The sequence below is a fragment of the Nomascus leucogenys genome, chromosome 11 (genome assembly GCF_006542625.1).
Source record: "Nomascus leucogenys isolate Asia chromosome 11, Asia_NLE_v1, whole genome shotgun sequence".
In the NCBI taxonomy this organism is placed as follows: domain Eukaryota; kingdom Metazoa; phylum Chordata; class Mammalia; order Primates; family Hylobatidae; genus Nomascus; species Nomascus leucogenys.
This window is the reverse complement of record NC_044391.1, coordinates 61633695-61650177: the sequence shown is the minus strand read 5'-3', so window position 1 is coordinate 61650177 and position 16483 is coordinate 61633695. Positions and strand designations below refer to the sequence as shown.

Genomic DNA, 16483 nt, shown 5'->3' with positions numbered 1-16483 from the left:
TCAACTTGTTCTCTCTGTATCATTCCATATGCCTATTTTCCTGATACTTACTTCTTTTGTTGCCTTATCCAATCATAATCAAGATTAATGCTTGGGAAACTGAGAAGTGACCCAAATGTATTACAGAAAATTCTTTTTCTACTTCTCCCTATCAGTCCCTGTACTCCTTCCCCTCAACATCTGATGCCTATTAAAGCTCCCATCCTCCTATCTTCATCTCTTCCTTCCCCACCAAAGAAACCAATTTTTAAAAAATGCTGTTCTCTGATCACTCACAGTAAATTATAAATAGCTTATTAATCACTAAATATATACAAAAACAAATCACATTTTACAAAGAGGGCAAAATGGTCTAGACTTAACATATAGAAAGCAAGTCAATTTCTTCTCCAACTACACATTACTGATATGTGAAATTAGTTTTATCATTTTTTAAATCAGAGTCCATTATCCAGAACTCACATGAGGAAAAATGTAGACAAAATGGTAAATCCAAATCACCTACTCAAGATCTGCATGAATGGGTGTGGTAGTCTTCTATATGTAATGTTACTGAACTAGTAGCTGCAAAGCCCTTATCTATTTTCCATTTTCTGATCCTTCTTAGGAAATAATAACACATTTTTGTAAGTCAATAGCTATAGCTATGATACCCAAAATAGGGGCCTACTGGAGTAGTCAATATTTATTAAATATATTTCTTATTTATTTTGGTGAAGGGGTGCCATGCAAAAATAACTGAAAAATTAAGAGTGCTGTAACTTGCAAAAGTTTAGGAACCTCTGGCCATAGTATAGCCCTAATATGTGTAACTACGAAAACATCTACTATTGGATAAGCTAATAGACAATCACCAAGCTCTACCAGGTCATTCTTCAAAAAATTTTGCACATGAATATCACCCTTTCCATTCCAGTTTATGTATATAGCTCAAATTCACATAATTTATAGCCATAGTACGTGGTCATTCTCTCTTCAAGTGTTCTTTCATCCAACCCTTTCAGCATAGTGCTATTATACAACGCCCTGGAGTAAATATTTGGGTGGATTTACAAAACTTCTGCATTGCGCTTGTTTCCAGTACAACAATTATTCTCTGGGAAATAAACCTCCTCAATCCTCATTCTATGTGGATGTAAGTGGGAGCACATAGATTCTATGCTTATCCAGTTATAACATTAAATTACTGAATTCTTCTATTCACAGGAAGTGAAGGATAGGTTTGTAGTCTACTCCTGGTAAATCTGTGTAATGCCATCGTTTAAGCCCCAGTGATTGGCTAAGAGATAAGCTTCTGACCTTAGAAGTTCCAAGCATAGAACACAGTAACTTTACTCAGAAGCAAACCAAAGTTTCCCTCTCTTTTCTACTGGACTGAATGCTTTGAGGATATAAGCCTAAAACTGAAAAAACAGTGTCATAGAGCCTGAGAATAGAGTCAAGAGAAGGATAAAAACAAGTTCCTGATTAAATCATCTGTGTTCCAGAGTATTCGTAAAGCCCTATTTACTTCTGAACTTTTCAGTCATATGTATCAATACAAACCTGTTCTTTTTTTGGTCAGCTTTAGCTGGGTTCTCTGACACTTATTGTCAAAGGAGTACTAAGTGATGCACAATCTTTTACTACATCATCTACTTGCTTAAAAGTTTCTTTTTGCACATAGCACCAATAGCAAATATTTTGAATAATGATTAAAATCTCTCCTTTCTAGCATTCTCACTTCTATATCATTTAAGCAGAAATGTATTTGTACTTGGCATTACAGACAAAGGTATTTATCATTATATCCTGAAAACTTGACGACTTTATTATTTTCTTTATAACCATTTACTCAGCAAACGTATTTACATCCACTTAGGAAAGAATATTTTCCTACATCCCATTCAAACGTACATAAAAACTTACTAAAAGGAAATTCTCTTACTTAGATTTCCTAAATTGTAGAATTCACAATAATCTTTGGACCTCTAAAATCTAGTTGATTTTAGGTTTGCTGATAATCAGGAAATAGTTGTTGAATAAATGAATACACTCATAGTATGTATCCACTATATAATCTGCCTTTTCCTTATTGCTGATCTGTTTTTTTCATTATATTTACATTATTTATGACTTTGTGTCACCTCAAATAAATTTGTTCCTTGGGAGTACACTCTGTATTACACCATTTTGTATTCCTTGCAGCAGTTAGCACTAAAATTCTTGGAGCAAAGGTATTATTACAGACATTTTTCACAATCTTTATTCAGCTTGTTTGATAAGACAATGCTGTTTATTTTCATGTAGCATACAATAATCACTATGAATTTCTTTTTTTCTAATGAGTTACCTATTTTTTCTTTATCTTGATACAAATTTCTAAATGCCCAACAGAGAAAAAAAACAAGGACATAAAGTTTCACAAAAGGTAAAAGTCATAATACAAGTAGGATTTATTGTAAGAAAGAATTTATGTGTCTCTGTGAACTTCATATCCTGTCTTCTCACAGAGGACCATAATTTCCTCCTATACATAGGAAATCAAGAACAAAACTATGCATATTTTCTTACTCCAGCCTTCAGTTAGTTTCTGTAATTTCCCTCCTTGCTGCCTGACACATATCTTATTTTTTGGTGATACACTACTAGACTCTTTCTTGATTTTTGTCTCATTCCTTTCTTAATTTTCTTTTTCTCATTCCTAATCCCCATCATTTGGCTCATTTTGCATAACATATAAAAAAGGAGAGAGGAGAAGGAGAACATTCTTGGTTCAGCATAAAATGCTCAATTTATTTCTCTTTGGAGAATTTTATGTCTGGTATTGCTTAGAAAAGCAGGATCTTTGTTGTTTTCTCAGAATGTTTGAGTAAGCTAAGGGACTTTAGAAAACACATGCCAGAGAAATGGCCTTTACTTAACTGTAGGAGGAGTATTGGAAAATCCTTTGGAGAAGTAGTAAATAAAATTCTGATGGGTGACTGGTTTTCGAAAAGAGCTGCTGACCAATGTTCTATAAAGAAATAGTAAAGTGTGCTGTCTATAATATTTGATAAATTTAATATATATAATTAAAGTCATCATGGTGTCTTAAAATTTCAACATGAAAAACCATGACATTGATTTAGTTCTTGCACATGAGCCAACTCCAAGGCACAGCCTGTTAATCAATCTCTGAATAAACCAAGGCTGGGATATGTGACCTCACTGCCCTTCAGACTCCTCAATCATGTTGATTTTATTTTTGTAATATTATAATTTTATATGGACTATAAAAAATTAATTCAAAACAACTAATTGAAAGCTATATAATGTGAACAAGTCTCATTAACAAATAGAAAGTGCATTAAGCATGTAAGCCTTTGAACAACTCAAATGATCTCTTCCTTTGGAATCAAGTGCTTTTTCATATGCTTAGATTTCTTACTTTGATTCTTTCATAAAACAAAATATTGAGATCTGAAAGATAAAGAAGTTGGGTGTCACTCAAAAAATGTAAAATACTCTAGTAGGCCCCTATTTTGGGAATCATGGCGATAGCTATTGACTTACAAAAATGTGTTATTACTTCCTAAGAGGGATCAGAAAATGGAAAATAGACAAAGGTTTTGCAGCTACTAGTTCAGTAACATTACACATAAAGGACTATCACACCCATTCATAAAGATCTTGCGTAGGTGATTTGGGTTTACCATTTTGTCTAAACTTTTCCTTATGTGAGTTCTGGATAACGGACTCTGATTTAAAAAAAAAATGGTAAAACTAATTTAACATATCAGTCATTTGTAGTTGGAGAAAAAATTGACTTGCTTTCTATATGTTAAGTCTAGACCATTTTGCCCTGTTTGTAAAACGTGATTTGTTTTTGTATATGTTTAGTAATTTTATGAGCTATTTATAACTTACTGTGAATGATCAGAGAATAGGGTTTTTTTTTTTTTAATTGTTTCTTGGTTGGGTGCGGTGGCTCACGCCTGTAATCCCACCACTTTGGGAGGCTGAGGCCGGTGATCACCTGAGGTCAGGAGTTCAAGACCAGCCTGGCAAACATGGAGAAACCTTGTCTCTACTAAAAATGCAACATTAGCTGGGCTTGGTAGTGCATGCCCGTAATCCCAGCTACTCGGGAGGCTGAGGCAGGAGAATTGCTTCAACCAAGGAAGTAGAGGTTGCTATGAGCCAAGATCGTGCCATTGCACTCCAGCCTGGGCAACAAGAGCAAAACTCTGTCTCAGAAAAAAGGAAAAAAACTGTTTCTTTGGTGGGGAAGGAAGAGATGAAGATAGGAGGATGGGGTCTTCAATACATTAGGCATCAGATGATGAGGGGAAAGTTTACAGGGACAGATAGGCAGAAGTGGAAAAATAATTGCCTATAATAAATTTGGGTCACTTCTCAGTTTCCCAAGCATTAATCCTGATTGTGATTGGGTAAGGCAACAAAAGAAGTAAGTATCAGAAAAATAGCCATGTGAAGTGGTATAGAGAGAACAAGTTGAAGTAACAAGCATTTTGGAATACTTTAAATGCCATTAGTGATTTGTTCTGATTATTTAGACATGGGTTATCTAAACCTCATCAGTATATTTATGCCTTTTCTTCGTTTGATTCAGAGACTGTTACATAGAAGAAACATGTGTCATTAACAACAATAAAAGACGATTTGAAAGCCATTCCAGTATGAAAATAAATGATATATTGTCCCAGATTGATTTTGGTTTCTGACTCACTCTCCCAGAGAGTTCTCTGTAGACTTTCTGTAATGTGCAATGCAGAAAACTGAGTTATATGAATATTTATCTAGATCTTCTCTCCTCCAATACAATAGGAACTAGTACTTTCAGAGGAAATAATCTCATCTGGACCTCTTTCTCCAGTTGCCCATCTCTCAGGACCTATGCCATGAGTCTGTTTATTTGATTCTACTATTTGCGGTTTTAATCTAGAAGTTATTAAATGCAATTCAAGGAAACTCAGGGTATTAACTTCAAACTTTTCTGTGGAAAACTGTCTAAATATGTCTGACCTTCACTGATCCCAGAGTTAGATAATTAAATCTTAATGTTAGTCTAGCTATAACAGCAAATTGTCAGATGGTGACAGTTGTTGAAGGGAAAATATGCCAACTTGTTCAAGAAGCTCACAAACAGGAAAGTTCATACTCACAATTATTTTGGCGAAATTCAGTTCTTAGAGCAGCTCAAAACCAAGTGATTAATTGCAATGGAAAATGACACACTTGAGTGTCTAGGTTTTGAAACAGTATATAATACAAGTAGCCCAAAATTTAGAGAAAAATAATGCACAGAAGCAAATATATTATTAGACTTACCACTTCTTTAATGAATGTATTGAATTCATTAAAATGATGCCAACGTAAAGCTCTTCTATCAAAAAGTTTTGTTAAAAAAGGAAAATAATATTTGTCCAACAGATACACAATTATGTTTCTGTCTCAAGGAAGCAGAGAAATTTCCGGTTGCAGCAGGTAGGAAAAAACAAAGCTAATAACAAAAGCTATAATATATACATATATGTTTAATAGGAAATGTTTTGGTATAAAAATAGACACATACAACTTTTTAAATAATAATGGGATAAGATATTTAATTTCTGTGATTATTTAAACATATTCTCCTTAATAGACCATTATATTCATTGGCTCTAGTATCCTAAAAATATCTGAGAATAAAGGTGGCCATATTGATGGTTTAGTCAAATTTCTAATAAATAAGAAACATGCCTCTAGGATGTGGATATCATCCAGTCTTACTTGGTTAATTTTTTCATGGGGTTCTATGAGTTTAAATGGAACACTATATCCAGTTTACTATACAAATTGTTGGGTATTTTTTCTTCAAAGCATTCTTGTTACTTTGGTTTCAAGTCAATGAACATCTCATTAGAAAAGTATGCTTCTTTGAATTTGGTTTTAGAAATGTTTAAATATTTGAAGTGTTTTCTTTCTCACATGCCATGTCTAGTAAACAAAGCTAGTGAGATGGTTGCATACAGATATTAATTTCCTTGTAGGGTGCTTTGCAGATTAGAAAACCTTAAACTGTTTTCTGGGTTTTTTTTTTTGGCTTTTATTAAATGATGTCAGCAATATTTAACCTGTAGCTATTTTGTGATCTCCAATTTCTTAGAAATAATATTCATATCAAAATTAAAAATATTGGTGGCAAAATCATCATTGGAGATAAAAAGTAATGTTACTTTGAGATAGACACTGACCTTTTGACCTTTAAGGGTGATCAAAGAGAGAGGTGTTGGCCAGTTAACACAATTTCCTTAAAAGACAGGAATAAGTCAGGATGTGATATGGCCTAGTAATTGCATTCCTTGGTGTTTATTCCAGAGAAATGCAAACATACATTCAAACAAAAATTTGTAAATAAATATTCACAGAAGCTTATATTTAATAGCAAAAAAAACCTGAAAACAATCCAGATGTCCTTCAACAGGTGAATGTTTAAACAAACTGTGGTACTTACATGCCATGGTCTACTATAAGCTATAAATGAAGTGAAATATTTATACATGCAACAGCCTAGATGAATCTTCAGAGAATTTTGATAGATAAAAAAGGTCAATCCCAAAAAGATATATATAATGAAATCCTATATAATGGGATCCCATACTGTGTAACAGAATCCTATAATATAATCCTATATAAGTGAATTCCATTATATAGTACGCAACCTTTTGGAATTGACTTTCCATTTATATAGAATGTTATAACGTTCCTGAAATGACAAAATTACAGAAATATGGAACCGATTACTGATTGTCAGGGGTTAAGGAGGGGATGAGCAGGAGGGAAATGGGTGTGGATACAAATGGGCAACAGGAGGGATCATTGTGGTGACAGAAATGTTCAGGATCTTGACTGTATTAATGTCAACCCTGGATGTGATATTGTACTATGGTTTTGCAAGATGGTACCCCCGGGGCAAACCGGGTAAGTGGTAAATAGTATTACAATAACATGCAAATTTACAATTATCTCAGAAAAAGAAGTTTAATTAAAAATCAGATTAAACAATATTTATGTCTAGACTTGATCCCCAGCTATTTTGAGTTAATTTATCTGGAGAGAGGTTTAGGCATGAGTCATTATATTTAAGTGTCCGGATGATTCTAATGTGCAGACAAGATGGAGAGCCGGTCCTAGAGCACTCTTGCATATATGTGTGCCCAAAGGCACATGTGGTTAAGACAGCTACATCTTGGCCTCATTACCTTATTTTTATTTCCAGGAACACCATGTACCAGCTGTGTCAAGTTGACCCACTTTCTTCATCTGTACATTGTAGATAATAATAGTTCTTACTATGAGATTTTATGAGATTAAATGATTCAACATATGTAAATCATTGCCTGAGAAGTAAGCATTAGAAAGTGTTTTATATTACTTTTATCATCATTTGTTATGCTATAGCAGTTTATGAAATAGTAAAAGTTTTAAAACACACTTAAATATACATCAATTAGAGCGTGGATGAATGAACTGTAGTTTCATTCCTACAATGGACTTCTGCTAGTTTCACTGCAGTTTCATTCATAAGTAGTGTATAGCAGTGAAAATAAATGAACTAGAGCTTCATTTATCAATTATGATGGCTTTTGCAAGTGTCATATTTATCATAAAAAGCAGGTTACAGAAAAAATGCAGTTGGTCTCATCCATTAAAAAATTTGAAAATGTTTATATTGCTTTATAATATAGACATCTGTAAAATAATATATACATCTATAATGAAAGAACAAAAGCATGCATGAGAAGGATAAATACTGAGCTACAAAATAACATGTGCTTCAATTGTATTTCTAATGTTCTATCCTTTAAATTTCATTGTGTCTTTGATATTTATTATCATTATAGGTTTTTGTATATCTGAAGTATTTCCTAAAAATAAGGATAACTAATATGTATTTGTATTTACTAGGTTGTGTACTAAATTCTTTATATAGATTATTCATTTTATACTCCCAATAATCCCATAAGGTACTCTTATTATTATTATTTACCTAATTTTATAGATAAGAAAACTGAGGCAAAGAAAGTTTTAGTAATGATCCCAAGAACACATGGGTTGGGAGTGGTAGAGCCGGGATTCGAACCCAAACTCCTGAGTATAGTGCCTAGAACATGGTAGGCATTTACTAAATAGGAGGTACCATCATTTCTAGTGGAAAGAATACAAGATTTTCAAACCAAATAGACATGGGTTTTAAGGTCAGCTCCTGGTGCTCCAGTTTTCCTGTCTCTATATGTAGCAGGTGATTGGAAGGATGAGAGGTAATGTACTAAAGGGCCCAGCACACAGCAGATATTCCAATAGTTGATAGCTATTGTTACATATTTAGTTTGGGGCAATGAGGAACCATTACAGATTTTTAGTCTACAGAGTAATAAACTGACAAAAAAAATGTAGAGGATGAAAGAGTGGAGAAATTTAGAATTGAATTATGTTTTGGGTTTTTACAGATAAGGCCTTTAAAACATATTGGTACATCTTAAAATTGTATTGTATTCTAAAAGGAAGATCCTTGGGCAAATATCATGGACTACAAAAACATATGTTAAGGCTTTTCATATCATTATAAATATCCTTTGGCCTAACACACTAAAACTTAACAGGAACATTTGGAAGAAGCAAAGAAAAATTGCTAAAATTTTACATGTTTTGGTTTAAAAAATATTTTAGCAATCAAACCAATGTGGAGAGTCTATATTATGTTTTAAAATACATGTATTATAATCAAAAGCTTAACCCAGGAAACCTCTATCAAAGTTGTGTTTAATAAAGAGGATTATAACTATTCTTTGAGACATGAGTTAAGCTTATGTCTTATACATTTTATAATACATCATATTTCATTACATATAATGTATAATGTGACAGGAAATCAAATTGCTAAAATTTTCAGGAATATATACTAATGATAATTCTTGCAATTTATGTGTAAAAAGGTTAAAATAATTTGTATATCTTATAGCACTTTTTAGAATTTTTACTTAGGCACTTTCTGTTTCTTACCTAATGCCTCTCTGTCTTCATTATAATATGTTCTACTTTCTGTAAGAATTTAGTCACACGATTGTGATACATTTATTGGGTTACCAACTACTAAAATGGCAGAGGAGAGTAGACAGCAGCATGGGGTTGGTGTCAGCCTGACTGGGGTTTAAGTCCTGGACGGGCTGCTTACCCCCTTACGGTTTGAGGCAATTATCTTTCCTCTCAACCTGTTTATGCATTTTTAAAAATGTGGTAATAATAGTACCAGGCTCATAAGGTGGCTGTAAATATGCAACAAGAAAATGACTATAAAAATGCTTAGTACAGCCGGGCATGGTGGTTCACGACTGTAATCCCAGCATTTTGGGAGGCCGAGGTGGGTGGATCATAAGGTCGGGAGTTCGAGACCAGCCTGACCAATACAGTGAAACCCCGTCTCTACACAAATTATCTGGGCATAGTGGCGTGCACCTGTAATCTCAGCTACTCAGGAGGCCGAGGCAGGAGAATCGCTTGAACCCGAGATTCAAGCACCAGAAGTTGCAGGGAGCCAAGATAGTGCCACTACACTCCAGCCTGGGTGACAGAGCAAGACTCCATCTCAAAAAAGAAAGAAAGAAAGAAAAAATGCTTAGTACATGCAATACAAACTATTATTGTAGATAGTATAATCAATATTTCAAAGGCCATTTGAATATCAGAGGCATTTCACTAAGCCCTCTCAGGATAACTATATAGTTAGAAATACTCAAGGCAGGGTAAACAGAGCATTTCATTTATATTGTGGAAGCCTTTATTTGAGTCCACACAAATTCATTTAATGATTTTGATACTTGATATTGATTTGTTACACTTGATATAACTATACACTAAAAGTGTTTAATTTTGTAAATAATGATTGTGATTTTCTGCATCATGATAGGGAAAACACACACACACACACACACACACACAAAAAAAAAAAAAAACGAAACAACAGAAAAACCCTACCGAAATCTCTTAAGCTCAAGGTCTGTGCTGACTGATTAAATATGTAAGATCTTCTTAAAATTCATTTGGTATTTATAATAGCTCAGTTTTCTCTTACTATAAAATCAAGATTCATGGTAGATGACTTCCAAGGTAACTTCGAGAAAGGGGCCCCATAAAAGTAAAAATAGTTTTTTATCATTTCCTCTCAAAAAGTATCCAATCTCATTCGGTGGTGGACAAAGAACAAATATAAATTCACATTTTAGGAAAATAGAAATACCTTTCATTTCTAGAAATCACTCAATAAACCAGATTTTTTGTGTGTCAAGTTTTTCCTTCTCATAGTTGGCCAAAAAGTCTGCAATTTTTCTGTCAAACCACCACCAACAACAATAACCTCCAGCCAAAAGAAAAATAACAGATGAGTATTCAAATTATGTTAGAATTATGCAAGTTGGTCTGACTCACTCCATTGAACATGATCATTTTTGGCCAAATTAATTCTATTTTGGAAATGTAAAATGCAAAATATAACCTTAATATTTTATACAAAACATTTTACCTCTTCCTCTCTCTCGTTGGGGATCATTTCAGAGAATGAAACTAACATTCGCTCAGTTGATCAAGCACAAAACAGAGATTACTGATTATCCTTCTCTCCATTGACATCCAATCTATTAGCAAGATGTTTAGAGTCTAGCTTCAGAATGTCCCAAATCCAACCACTTTGCCCCATATTTCCACTACTACTGTAGTCCAGGCCTCCCAACCGACCTCCCTGTAGTCTACTCTCTACAAAATTGCTTAGAATGATCTTTTAAAGGGTAAGCCATACTTCTCCTTCCCTAGAGTCATACGATGAATACTTATTGACTTCTCCTCTCCCTAGAGTCATACGATGAATACTTATGGCAATTAGGTATTATATAAGTAAGTCCCGGAGTATTCAATCTATCTCAGCTCCAGCCTACTTCCTGAACATAGCACAGAACACCATACCCTGTGTTTATCATCCTCTAGATTCTTCTTCTGTTTTTTGTTTTGTTTTGTTTTTTTCCTCTGTAACAGATCCAAGTCACTACTTAGGGATTTCTCACTAGTTACATAACGGACTCTCAACAAAGAATTGTCTTTTATGGCAGCAGAGAGAAATATGAGTTAGGATTATTCCAGGGGATAAAAGGTTCTGAGACACTGGTTTATGTTTATCTGGCCTGGCAGAATCCTCACTCGTCTCTCTCCTCCAGGTAGACAGAGCACAAAATTCAGGTATGCTTCAAGGAGGAACTGCATCTATTCACCCACTTTTATTCTTAGATACTTGTTTGCTAGCTCTGTATAACACAAGATGGAAATATCTGTAAACCAAGGATGTTGTAGTTCTCATTAGTCTTTCCACTCAGACCAATCCTTTATGAACTGGCCAAGCTCAACGATAATAAACTTATTTATTTGTGTGTGACAGTGTGTTTGGGTTGGTATGTGTGTGTGTGTGTGCATGCATGTGTGTGTGTATGTGTGTGTATTCTGCATAAAAACTTCTTTAAATCAGCAAGAATATCTCATAAACTTCTGTCATTTCTTCACCCAGACCTTTCCTTACCATAGCGTCTATGTTAGTAGGTACTCAATAAATACTGATTAAAATTTGATTTATTGATTTCCCTCCAAAAAGTGAAGCCCAGAACTGCCAGAAATGTTAGGTTTGGAAATGAAAATCTCTTATGGCTAGAGTTATATACCAAGTCTCCCTAGACTGCAAATTAAACTATACATATAAATTATCTTATTTTTGCCTCAAGAATTGAAAAAGAGATCCCAAATGAAATGACAATTTTGACAAAGATGTGTTTTGTTACAATAGATTCTGCCATGAGTAGTCCCATTTTCCAGTAACTCAGTCATTTTATGTTATTTTTTTGCTTTATTCCTTGAATAATTCTAATGGAACCTGTATGTATTAGACTGTTTTTATGCTGCTGATAAAGTCATATCCAAGACTAGGCAGTTTAGAAAAAAAAAAAAGAGAGATTTATTGGACTTAGAGTTCCACGTGGCTGAGAGGCCTCACAATCATGGTGGAAGGTGAAGGCACATCTCACATGGCAGCAGACAAGAGGGCTTGTGCAGGGAAACTCCCATTTTTAAAACCATCGGATCTTGTGAGACCCACTCACTATCACGAGAACAGCATGAGAAAGACCCACCCCCATGATTCAATCACTTCCCACCAGGTTCCTCCCACAACACGTGGGAATTGTGGGAGTTACAATTCAAGATGAGATTTTGGTGTGGACAAAGCCAAACCATATCAATGTACATTTTAAATGAGAAAAATAATCATTGTCTTTGGAGTATATTATTTACCTTTGAAACTCAAAATAATTTCTTTTCCATTCCAATATCTTCATTAACAGACAAGATAATTAGTGGTTCTAATAGTTCATTTGTGTTTGGTTTGCAAACCATGAAAGCAACATGTGAAAAACCACTATAGATTTTGCAATAGGTTTAGCATAATAACAAGCATTGTTTATCAAGAAACTATATACCAATATTTTCCTATGACTATAGTTCATTCTGATGAATTGACTATAACAATCTATGTATATAAAAAAGGAATGAAGACTGGACACGGTGGCTCACAGGTGTAATCCCAGCACTTTGGGAGACTGAAGTGGGCAGACTGCTTGAAGTACAGGAGTTCAAGATCAGCCTGGGCAACATAGTGAGACACCTGTCTCTACAAAAAATACAAAAGTTAGCCAGGCATGGTGGCATGCACCTGTAGTCCAAGCTTACTCTGGCGACTGAGTTGGGAGGATCACTTGATCCCAGGGAGGGAAAGGCTGCAGTGGGCTGTGATAGCTCCACTGCACTCCAGCCTGGGTGACAGAGAAAGACCCTGTCTCAAAAAATAAAAAAAGAGGAATGAAGCGATGGATTTAGCATCCTGTCATCCTTATTTTTATTCAATGTTTAATACATATATTTGTGTCCTTAGATCAAACCTTAAAGAATATCACTTACATTATTATTGTATATCACTTAAATTACTATTGTATTATTTTGTGTTTATAAACTATCAAAACATTCATTCATTAATGTAGCATTTTATTCAAAATTAATAGAAATCTAATCAAAGATTTTTTCAATTTTCACAGAAACATTGACTTTAATATTTCTGAAAAAAGTCTGAAATGAATAATGACAGTGTAGTATCAAAATCTCTAAATAGCAAATAACTAACTTCAAGATCCATAACTCAAGCAAAACTGAGAAGTGGGTGAGGTTTTATTCATATGACAACTCTTTTTAAAGCATCTATGATTGCTTTCTAGCACAGCACCAGTGGCGGGGTACATGTGAGGTTACAGCTGCTGGGAAGAGAAAACACAGTTGGTCTCAATCCACACAGAATTTATAACTGACTGCAAGTAGAGACAAAGACCATGAAATTTCAAGGATAGGTGTTCAGGCTGGGATGCAGGACCATCAGCCACAGCATCAATGGCAGCATATCACCCAGAGGGAGCATGTGCAGAAGCATCAAGAGGAGCAAAGGGGGCAATTTTTAAGGAGGTGAAAGTAGTTCCAGGAGGCTAACGCAGAGTGCAGGGGAGTTAGGTCTGTGGAATTGAAGAGTAAAGAAATGCTACTGCTAAGGTCAGTTTTCAGCATCCTTAACTACCTTTTGTAGACTTTATAGAAATTATTATAGCGACTGTTCCTCTGGCATTCTGGGTTCAGATTCAGTTTGAACCACGTTAGGTACTGACTCAACCTGAATCTCTGCTCCCATCTACCAAGGATGTAATTCTCTGTAATCCCATTTAGCAGACTGGATTAGAAGCTTTGCTTTGAAATTTTACTTAAAATTTTTCATCCAAATTAAAATCTTAATGATCTCTGTATAGAGAAAACTTAGCATTCAAATGGCCTCCTAGTTCTAATAAATAAAAAACTTGCATCTGGATAATTATTTTTATTGATGGTGGTGAAGATCTTATGCCCAGAGAGAAAGGAAATACATTAGAAATAAAAATAAACAAAAGAAATAGAAGCTATTATCTCAAGAAATAATAAAATCTAAAAGATCTTAAGTTGGGAGTTAATAACACTTTTAACTTCTCAAAGCAAATAATTTCTCCAGTAGTAAAGCTAAAACCAGAAATTACAACAGGTCCCTAAATCAGGTTCAAAGCTAGGATGTAATCCAGTGGTGTTTCTAACCACAGTAGCACAAACATAAAAGTACCACCGAAGATATCAATAAAATGATAATAATAATAATAAACTCAGAAAGCCCATCTTTACTCTTCTCTCCCTTTACAGAAAGGAACCAGTGTGGCTCCATTTTATGTTAGTAAACGTTTAACAAAGTAAAGAGAAAAGTAAAAAGAAAAATTCACGCTCAGAGAGCAGAGCATGAATGAGTTTCAGGAGACTTCCCTCACTGCCAGAGCGGAAAAACTTCACAAATTATCTGTCCTAAAGGATTCTAGTATTTCTGTAGACAAGTTACTTTTTAAATTGACAAATAAAATTTATATATACTTGCCATATACAACACATTTTGAAATATGTATACACTGTGGAATGGTTCAACTGAGCTAATTAACAAGCATTACCTCACATACTTATTTTTTTTGTAGTGAAAACACTTAAAATTGACTCTTAGAGATTTTCAAATACAATACATTGTTATTAACTATAGTCCCATGCTGTTGAAATTATTCCTCTTATTTAGCTGACATTTTGTGTCCTTTGACCAATATCTCATAGAAAGTTAAGTGATCTTTGTATGTCATCCAGCCTTCCATTTTATTAATGGTAGATATATTTTTCTTTCCCCTGCCCCAGCATTTAGGTTAGGGGCATGTATGGATGCAGATGGGGTGTGGGGACACCTTGTCTTTTTAGTTGCTATGTCACTAGGCCAAGTGGATGCATTTCCTGACTTGAGAGTTCTTCAACTTGGAATTCAGTGATTTATGATTGAGCTCCTTGGACAACAAGGTACGTTGAATGTGGAAAAGAGATACTTGATAACTAGAAGTTTGAATGATGGTAGAGACTTCTGGTGCTCATGAAGTAACACTGTGCTTGTCTACATTTCCCAGCTTCTCTTGCAGTTAGGTGTGGACCACATGTCCAAATTCTGACCTTTTGGGATTGGGGCAAAAGTGATGTATGTAACTTTTAGGCCTGGCCCTTAAAAACATCCTGCATAGAAAGACTTCACAAAGTTATTTCAGCTGAATCACAAAACAAATACACAAATGACCAAAAACTGAACAACAATAACAATAGCAAGGTGGAGAAATCAGTATCCAGAGTTGCTATGATGTTATTATCTAAGACATCTAGTTATCAATGTAAAATATATAAAAAAATAAACAGGTGAGTGAGATCCACAAATGTAAAAATTATCAACAAAATATTAGCAAACTGAATCTGGCTAGATAGGTAAAAAGGATTATACATCATAGCCAAGTGAGATTTTTCCCAGTAACGCAAGGTTAGTTTAAAATGCAAAAATCAATTGATGCAATACATCATATTAATAGAATAAAAAACAAAAACCACATGATCACCCTGAATAGATGTAGAAAAAGCATTTGACAAACGCCAACACATTTATAATCAAAATGCTTACTAAACTAGGAATAGAAGGAAACTTTCCCAATTTGATAAAGAGCATCAACACATAATCTACTGCTAACATGTTAAAGATGAATTACTGAATACTTTTCCCATATGATCAGGAATAAGACAAAGATATCTCTTTCACCACTTCTATTGAACATTTTACTGAAAGTTCTAGACAGAGCAAATAGATAAGAAATAGAAATAAAAGAAATCCAGGCTAGGAAAAAAGAATAAAACTATTTTTATTTGCAGATGACATAATCTTGTATTTAGAAAATTCTAAGGAATCCACTAAAAAATTTATGGCTAATAAATGAATTCAGCAAGGTTGCAGGATAGAAGATAAATATGCAAAAATCATCATATTCTATATACTTGCAATGAACAATCTGAAAATACAATTTAAAAATAATTAAATTTACAATAGCACCAAGACGAATAACTTAGGAACGAATTTGATAAAAGAAGTGCAAGAAATTTACATTGAAAACTACAAAACATTGTTTAAGAAACAAAAGGCCTAAATTAATGGAAAATCATCTTATGTTCATTGTTCAGAAGACTTATCATATTTTTACATGTCAATATTCCCAAGAGTATTCTATAGACTGAATGTAATCCCTTTCAAAATCTCACCTGACTTTTTTGCAAATTTTGACAAGCCGATCTTAAAATTAATATGAAAATCCAAGGGACCCAGAATATCCAAAAGAGTACTGAAAAGAAGCACAAAGTGGAGAATTCACAGTTCTAAATTTCAAATTCACTACAAAGTAACAATAATCAAGACAGGGTAGTATTGGTAATAATAGACATATAGATCAATAGGACAGAATTCAGAGTATGGAAA

At 34.0% G+C, this 16483-nt stretch overlaps 1 protein-coding gene across 6 annotated transcripts in view; it reads right to left on the bottom strand.

Moving 5' to 3' along the window:
• Window positions 1–16483, bottom strand: part of CNTN1 (contactin 1) — a 390240-nt gene that overhangs the window by 196968 nt on the left and 176789 nt on the right. The window contains exon 2 of one of the 6 annotated variants that reach the window (XM_030822635.1): window positions 16270–16349. The exons of the other annotated variants lie outside the window; for them this stretch is intronic. The gene's annotated coding sequence lies outside the window, so the exon portion shown is untranslated. The remainder of the gene's footprint in view (window positions 1–16269; window positions 16350–16483) is intronic. 6 annotated transcript variants of the gene reach the window in all.